We start from the raw sequence: 9,096 nt of genomic DNA on the forward strand, positions 1-9,096 counted from the left end.
AAGCTCCAAGCAGCTGAAGGAGGAGGGCAGGAATGGGTGGTGTCACAGGAACCCTTTTTCCTGAGGTGAGTGAACATGTGATGCTTACACCAAAATCAATTTTGGTGAACCAGTGAGTTTATTGAGGTTACTTACAGAGTAGGGTGAGGGATTGTTTTCAGCAGGAATAGATGACTTAAAGGCAGGTGAATCACAAAAAGCTCACCTCAGCATAGATGACATTCACAAGATGCTTCCCAGAAGTACTCTGCATACATACCCTGAAGGCAACTCAATTGAATAGTCTACCCCTCAGAGCAATTGTTTACCTTTTCCCAGACTTGTTGATTTCCTGAGTCTCTGGAACTCCCCTACCCTCCAAAGAACCTTTCAGTTTCTAATTAACATCACACTGGGGAGTGCTTGTGTGACCTTAAAGTTTAATGTCTGCCAGACCTTACTTCCTGACTCCACGCCTCCTTTCTCTTTTCAGGAGAGAATATTTTGAGTCAGAAAAATCAATTACACACAAGGTAGGTAGATATAGGCTATGCTCACAATTTACAGTACAAAGCCTGAATGGAGAATCAACAGGCCGGAAATTCCACGCTGCCCTGTACTAGACATCTTCCTTTCAGGGATGTGAAATGGTATGTTAGGGGTTTAGGCAAGTCCTTAAGCCCAAGCCCTGGGTTCACTGTTTTTGTTTTTGTTTTTTTTTTTTTCAAAGTAGGGTGTCACTCTAGCTCAAACTGACCTGGAATTCACTCTGTAGTCTCAGGGTAGCCTTGAACTCATGGCGACCCTCCCACCTCTGCCTCCCCTCCTGAGTGCTGAGATTAAAGGTGGCCCGGCTGGGTTCACATTTGTATTTAACCAAAACATTGGGCAAACTGAAACAGATAATAATTATTATTATATTCATTTAGGGAAGTACAGAACCAAAGGAAGGAAAATGAATATAACCACATGGCCTAAGAGCCCACATGGGGAGCTTGAAAAAACTGTAGAGAGGACAAAAAAGAAAGTACAAAAAGCATCACAGAACTGGAGAGATGGCTTAAAAGTAAAGGTACTTGTCTGTGAAGCCTAAGGACCAAGATTCGATTCCCCAGTACCCATGTAACCCAGATGCACAAGGGGGCACATGCATCTGGAGTTCGTTTCAGTGACTAGAGGTCCTGGCATGCCCATTCTCTGTGTCTGCCTCTCTCTGTGTCTGCCTCTCCTCTCTCTCTCTCTCTGTCATAAATAAATTAAATTTTTAAAAAGCTGTTGCTATGTGGAGGCCATGAGAGGATAAAGAGTCCATGTGGGAAGTAGGGGTAAGGAGGTTCTCTCAGCCTTTCAAGCAGAGATGAAGGAAAATTCACCAGAAGTTGGAGGTTCATGAATGGTCAGGCAGCCCACCAAGTTTACCCTACCCCCACAAATGTATTTATAACCTTAGGGTGGTGGGTCCTACCTTCCTGCTCAGGTGATCAAGGGAGACAGCTGATTTGTCTGGGCTAGGGGCTATCTCAGGAACAGGATAGCCATGACTCCAAGTTCTGGGGCCTGAACTTGACCAACCACAACGTTAGGATTACATTTCAATCATAGGAAAAACCTTCCTCACAAGAGAGGTCCAGGTTGTTTGTGGAAAAACAAATCTTTAGGCAAGAGGAGTCAAATCATCTTTTGATCTCTGGCTGAGTATAGACTGCAAGGATAGGCCCAAAGACATTACTTCTTACTTTGGGGGGGGGTAGTGGAGGGCAGTTACCCTAACAGCCTAACGAAGCTACCTAACTCACTCTCAGATGTGAGCCATGGAGGCATGGTAGAACTGTGCCTTGAGGAGTCCCAGCCACTCTGTAGATGACAGCCATAACAGCCATTTGTTGAGCATGCTGCTTGTGAACTGAATATTTTCAACATCCCTGTAGACTTTTTTTTATTGTCTTTACTATTTTTATATTGGAAATTGAGGCTTAAAGAAATGGGAATGTTGGGCTGGAAAGATGGGGCTTAGCAGTTAAGGCACTTGCCTACGAAGTTTAAAGACTCATGTTTGGCTTTCCAGGTCCCACATAAACTAGACACACAAAAGTGATGCAAGTGTGCAAGGTTGTACATGTGCACAAGAACCACACGTCTGGAGTTTGAGTGCAGTGGCTGGAGTACCTGGAGTGCCAATTCTTTCTCACTCTTTCTTTCTCTCACTCTCAGTCTCTCACATTTAAAGGCCAGTCTGTTGGGCTTGCCTCAAAAAAAAAAAAAAAAGAAGTGGTACTGTCTGGTGGAGGTCTGTGGATTCCTGGGTTCTTGCTCCAGGGGCCCAGCAGTTCTCCCTGAAGGCATCCAGACAACCAGGGTGGGTGAGCGAGTGAGGAAAGAAACACTCCTGGGAGATAGTTGAACAGATCTCTCAGTTTATTGTCAGTGAAATGGGTTTATAAGCATCAGAGGGGAGAAGGGTCCTAAGGGGATTGGACATACCAAGTTCATTTCTGATGCCTAATTACCATATGGGGACATTCATTCTAGCATGTCGGCAATGGCAGGGTGGGGGGTGGGGGACAAGGGCAGGTGATCTAGGGTCTCAGGTGAATGGGCTGTATAAGGCTGATAAGGAGTTTCCTAGGCAACTGGCCAATGGTTAGAGGGCTATGGGCAGAGCCTAAGTTCAGGTGTGCTGGGCTTGGAGAGGGACTGGCCTCCTGTAGCCTGGGGGTCCTTAGCCATGCCTGGAAGCTCAGGCCCCTCTCCTAAAGGCTCCAGCCTGTGCCTGGAAGTGCTCGACAGAGGTCCACAGTCAATTATGCTCAGATTTAACTCCAAGTAACAGAAATCATGTACTAGTATGTGCCTTGAGTAAGTCTCTACACTATTCTCAGTTACCATATCAGCAAAGAGTTCTGAATTCTGCTTCTCCGACTCAGAACTAGGAAGACCCAATGATCAACAATTGAATCCAAGTTCCATAGCACAAGAATATCCTTATACCCTTCATATCCCTTGGCAGAGGCTCAAATTAGGCCTCAGTCTGGGCCAGGGAGGTGGAGTAAGTGGTTAGAGAAGTGTGTGATAGGATTGAGAGTAGCCCTGAGCTACTTTGGCCAATCTGGGCTTAGAAAACATTTGACAGGTAAAGAAAATATTCTCCTAAGTATTAAGAAGAATAAAAAGGTTTACCCTTGGAGCTGGGAAGATGGCTTAGTGATTAAAGGCACTTGCTTGCAAAGTCTACAGGGTCAGATCCAATTCCCAAGTAACCCACAGAAGCTGGAAGCAAAATGTGGCACAAGCATCTGGTATTTGTTTGTAACAAGAGACCCCGCTGTGTTGTACATGTGCACACATGCTTACACACATGTGAATAAATAAATATTTTTTAAATATTTTATTCATTTGAGAGAAAGGCAGACATATCTATCTATATCTATCTATCTATATCTATCTATCTATCTATATACACACACACACACACATACCTACATATATATATACATATATATATATATATATATATATATATATATATATATATATAGAGAGAGAGAGAGAGAGAGAGAGAGAGAGAGAGAGTCTGTGGCTATGCCACCATGAACACACCCAATCTGGTCTGATCTTGGAAGTTAAGCAGGTCCTGGTTAGTACTTGGATGGAAGAGAGAAAGAGAGAGAATGGGCATGCCAGGGCCTGTTGACACTACAAGCATAAACTCCAGATGTGTGTGTCACCTTGTGCAGCTGGCTTTATGTAGGTACTGGGGAATCAAACCAGGATCCTTAGGCTTTTTAGGCAAGCGCCTTAACTGCTGAGCAATCTCTCCTGACTAATAAATTAATTTTAACAAAAAAGGTTTATCCAAATCTCATATAGTCCAGTATAGATGGGCTGGATTGTTTACAAAACAGTTCCACATTCATTATCTCCTTCAGTCCTTACAATTAACTTGGATAGTGGGGGCCAGCCCAGAGTCTAGGGGACACTAAAATTTCTGAAGTAAGGCTGCCTCTCTGGTTAATCTTCAAGAAAGAAATCCAAAGTTATAGTCAGCCAGGTGTGGTGGTACACACCTTTAATCCCGGCACTTGGGAAGCAGATGTACAGGGATCACCATGAGGCCACCCTGAGACTACATAGTAAATTCCAGGTTAGCCTGAGCTAGAGTGAGACCCTACCTCAAAAAACCAAAAACAAAAACTTATAGTCAAATAAACCAGTCTTCATCCCTATTTCTCTTCCAGCACACATATATACACACAACCAGAGGAATCTTGAAACTGAGTTCTGCCAAAAAAAAAAAAGGAAAGAAAGAAAACAATTTCTGGCCTCCAACACACATCTTTGAAACTGAGTTAAATGATGGTTTATAATTAGAAATCCAAAGGTCATTTGCTGATTCAGTACATAAATATTTCCCAAGACCTTGCCACGTATGGGGCCACTTTCATTCTGCTGGACTCAAACACACCTGACCATGCTCTTTCAAGGTGCTCAAATCGTCAGGTGAGGCCTCAAATAACTCTGGGAGCAGACCAAATAGTGTCAGACACTTATAGACAGGAGTCATTAATGGAATTCAGAAGAGAGCTTTTTAAAAAAATATTTATGTATGTATTTATTTGCTTGTATGTAGGGGGTACACCAGAATTTCTTGCTGCTATAAATGAATGCCTGTCCAGCTTTATTTGGGTGGGTGAGGAAGCCAGCAAGTCTTGTAAGCAAATGCCTTTAAATGCTGAGCCATCTACCTGAACCTCTGAAAGAGACCTTTGGAGAGAGTATTATCACATGAGGCTTTAGGAAGGAGGGGAATTTCAGCTGGATCTTGTAAAATTGAAAAAAATTAAATATTTTTTTCTCTCCACAACTTGAAGATTGTGGAGAGAAATTACCCAAGCTGCCTATGTCAAGACACTTTTTTTATTATAAAGAATTCTGACCTGGTAGTGAACAGATCTAGTTTTCAAATACAGTTCTGTTTCTCACCCTTAAAAATTACCCTCCCAAAAATTAGTTTACTCTCTCAAGCCCTAAGTCTCCTTGTGCATGAAATGATAACATTAGGTTAGGTAATTTCTTTTTGTTATTTGTTTATATTTTGAGATAAGGTCTTACTCTGTAGTTCAAGCAGGCTTGGATCTCAATGTAGCCCAAAGTGGTCTCAGGTTTGCTGCAACCCTTTATGTTTCAGGCTGTCAAATTCTGAGATTACAAACCTGAGCAACCACACATGGCAGAGTTAGATAACTTCTAAAGGTCTTCCTTGTACCTGTACCCTGATATATTTTCTCAAATATCAATAGTCTAATTTGTCTCTGGACAGAATAAGTAAATGAATAATTCAAGTGTCATTGATTTATGTTGTGAAACAAGTTGTGAATGGAGGTTTGAGATTCTCAACAAAGGGGAAAACAAAACAGAAGCCAAGCCCTAGTCCTAAACCCTCATATACAATTAGCCTGGCACCAATTTTAAAATGTGCACTTTGCTACCCTTACCAGACATCAACTGGGTGCATTTAAATACTCATGCCACCACTCTAAGCCTCAGTTTCTTCATCTCTAAAATATAAGTAATAATAAACTCATAGGACTATTGTGAAAATAAAATGACTTCATGTGTAAAATGTACCTATAAGCATGTTATTATCCTGCCCTTTAGTCCCTTTTCCTTAGCTCAAGGCCTTAAGTCTTTTTTTTTTTAATTTTTTATTTATTTATTTGAGAGCGACAGACACAGAGAGAAAGACAGATAGAGGGAGAGAGAGAGAATGGGCGCGCCAGGGCTTCCAGCCTCTGCAAACGAACTCCAGATGCATGCACCCCCTTGTGCATCTGGCTAACGTGGGACCTGGGGAACCGAGCCTCGAACCGGGGTCCATAGGCTTCACAGGCAAGCGCTTAACCGCTAAGCCATCTCTCCAGCCCGCCTTAAGTCTTTATTAACCAATTAGTTTTGCTTCTCTTTTCTTCTGAAACCACATATATATCATCCACCTCCACTGCTATTCTCCAAACTTTTAATTGATCTTCCTAATTGTATTTTTGCCTGCTTACAGTGTTTGTTTTGTGACAGGGTTTCATGTAGCCCAAGTTGGCTTTGAACTTGCTATGATGACCTTGAAGTCCTTATCCTCCTGTTTTTACCTCTCAAGTGCTGGGATTGCTTACAGATGTATGCACATGTATGTGCAGCTGTGTGTGCTCCATGTGCATGTGTGTGGAGACTGGAGGAGGATATCAGGTGTCTTCTACATCACTTACACAGGTGTTTCTTTTAGATGGATTTTCTCACTGTATTCAGAGCTGCTGTTTTGTCATCAGACTAGTCGAGTAGGAGCCTCAGTGATTCTTCTCTCTCTTCTTCCCATGAGCTTGGGATGACAAGTGTGCATGGCCATGCCCAGATGTTTATGTGGGTGTTGGAGAATGGAACTGATATGGTTTCAGGGCCTATGCTTGGGCAGCAAGTACTCTAACCCACTAAACTATTCCTCTAGCTCTGAAACCAGACCACTACATTTAAAATAATAGTGGCTGGCCAACATTACCTATTGCCTTTCCCTTTTACTGGTTTTTAATATTTTATTTTTATTTATTTATTTGAGAGAGAGAGAGAGAGAAATAGAATAGGGGCACCAGGGCCTCCAGCTGCTGCAAACTAACTCCAGATACATACACTACCTTGTGCATCTGGCTTACATGGATCCTGGGGAATCAAACCTGGGTCCTTTAGCTTTGCAGTCATGCACCTTAACCACTAAGCCATCTCTCCAGCCCTCCATTTTTCTTTATAGTAGTCATTACTGATTTACATACCATAAAATGTAGTGACTTACTAGTGTCCCATTAGAAAAAAACCTTAATAAGGTCAGAAGCTTTGTTCACTACTAATATTCTGTGCACAGAACAGCATCTAGTACTCAACAAATATTTGTTCTTCTCCTCTCCCCAGTATGGTGAGTGGAAATCGTCATTTCCTTCTCTTGATCCTGAAACCAGTAGGGAAACATGAAGAGTTTCAGAACATAAACTCTGCACGGGAGGAAGCAAGGAGAAAATAACATGCACAAAAGTGCCTGTTTCTGGTGGGGAGCTAGCTAGCTTGTGTCAGTGCATGGCAACCATCTTAGAATAAATGTGGGCTTCTGTACCTCCAAATAACCCAGGAAGAGAGCACAGCTGTCATTCTCAGGACCTGTAGTATTCTAACATTCACTGGATCTTAGAAGACTTGGGTTCTGCTGGAAGCAAAACTCTTTGGTGCCTAAGATTGAAAGAAGTGGGTACAATTGAAGGACAATCTACTTGGGCCTTGGATCTTCATGTGCTTCCTGTCCAGTAAGGTGTATGCACATGCTCTCAGATCCATGTATGCCAATGAAGGGCAAAAACATTACTTTGCCAGCTGTGTTCAAGGCTTCAATTCAATCAGATATAGTGAATTTTGTTCACATCAACTTGCATGAATAAAATAAGCAGCCCTCTACTGTCAGCGAATTAGCAGGTCATCAGACCAATGTAAATGGTAACCAGCAGAGCTGTGTTGCTAATTCCCAGAGTTAAAGGTGGCAAGACCCACCATTCTGGCCATGGTGCTTTGGAAATGTGTCAAGGAGGCCCCATGTTTATGCCAACCAAAGCCTGGCATTGTTGGCATAGTAGAGTGAACATAGACCAAAAGTTATACACCATCTATTGTACCTTGGATCCTTTAGGCTTACCAGCACTGGTCATGTCTAAAGGTCATCATATTGAATAAGTTCTGGTACTTCCTTTGGTTAAAGATAAAGTTGGAGGTTGCAAAAGGACCAAGGAAACTGTTTTGCTTTTGTGAAACTTAAAGCTTGAAATGATGTCAAAAGGTTTATGATGCCACTTGTCAGTTGTAAAATCTTTATTATAAACTTTTGTATTTAGGGGAAAAAAGGTCTATGTCAGACTGGAGAGATAACTTGTTGGTTAAGGTACTTGTCTGCAAAGCCTAAAGACCCATGTTTAGCTCTCTAGATCCCATGTAAACCAGACACACAAGGTGATGCACCTCATAAGGTTACACATGCACACAAGGTGGTGCACATGTCTGAAGTTTGATTTAAGTGGCTGGAGGCCCTGGCATACCAATTCTTTCTCTCTCTCTCTCTCTCATAAGAAAAACTGTAAAAACAGGTCTATGTCTTTCAGCAAATGAAAACTGGAAATGGCAAAACAAGAAATGGCCATATCCATATGGGTGATCCTACATCATTTATAATAAAGATAAAGGTCTTCTGAAATATCCCTGGAATTACTCTGCTTAATGTAAGTAACCTAAGCATTTTGAAACTTTCTCCTGATGGGCATGTGGGACATTTCTGCATTTAGAATCAAATTGCGCCGGTTAAGATGGCAGCGTAGGTACCACACAAAAGCAGCCCAGGGGGGAAAAAAGACAAAAAAAATTCAGCAAAATACAAACTTTTACTAAAAAGTGAGGTGTATGGGACATTGAAGTGGCAGCGGTGAAGTAGAAGAGATCCAGAGCATCCAGAGCCCACACAGGCCGGCAAAAGCGGCTCCGGCAGCTTGGCCAACTGCCGCGGCGGTGGCTCACCAGAAAGCCGCCAGGCTCAGCTCCAGCCACAGGAAAAGCCAGGTGCGGGAGCTTCCCCTCACACTGGCGCTCTCCGCAACTCAGGAAACGTGAAGGGAGAGCAGCAGTGAGCAACGGAGGAGCAGACCGCAAGGTAGAAGAACACATGGAGCAGCGAGAGAACCAGAGCAGCTGTGGCTTCCTCCCCTCCCCCACTGCCTGAGCCCAGCTCCAGCGAACAGAGCAGAGGTCCCGGGACCTGGCCACGCCAACTTGAGCCAACAGCGGGACCCAAGCAGGAGCAGAGTTCGGCAGCAACATCAGTGGCTCCGGCACTGGTAACAGTGGCCCCAGCTGTAGCAGCTCCAGTCGCGGCAACAGTGGCAGACCCAGCAGCAGCAGACCCAGGAGCGGCAGCAGTGGCAGACCCAGCAGCAGCAGCTTCAGTGGCAGTAGCAGCAGTGGACACAGCAGCAGCAGCTTCAGCAGCAGTGGTGGCTCCAGCAGTGGCAGCTACAGCAGCAGCAGAGGCAGCAGCAGCGGTGGGTCCAG

General features: G+C 43.6%; 1 pseudogene; it reads left to right on the plus strand.

Moving 5' to 3' along the window:
* The first annotated feature begins 7,352 nt into the window (after positions 1 to 7,352).
* Positions 7,353 to 7,892, plus strand: LOC101594673 (annotated as a pseudogene).
* The last annotated feature ends 1,204 nt before the right edge of the window (positions 7,893 to 9,096 follow it).

Source organism: Jaculus jaculus, chromosome X (genome assembly GCF_020740685.1).
Source record: "Jaculus jaculus isolate mJacJac1 chromosome X, mJacJac1.mat.Y.cur, whole genome shotgun sequence".
NCBI lineage: Eukaryota > Metazoa > Chordata > Mammalia > Rodentia > Dipodidae > Jaculus > Jaculus jaculus.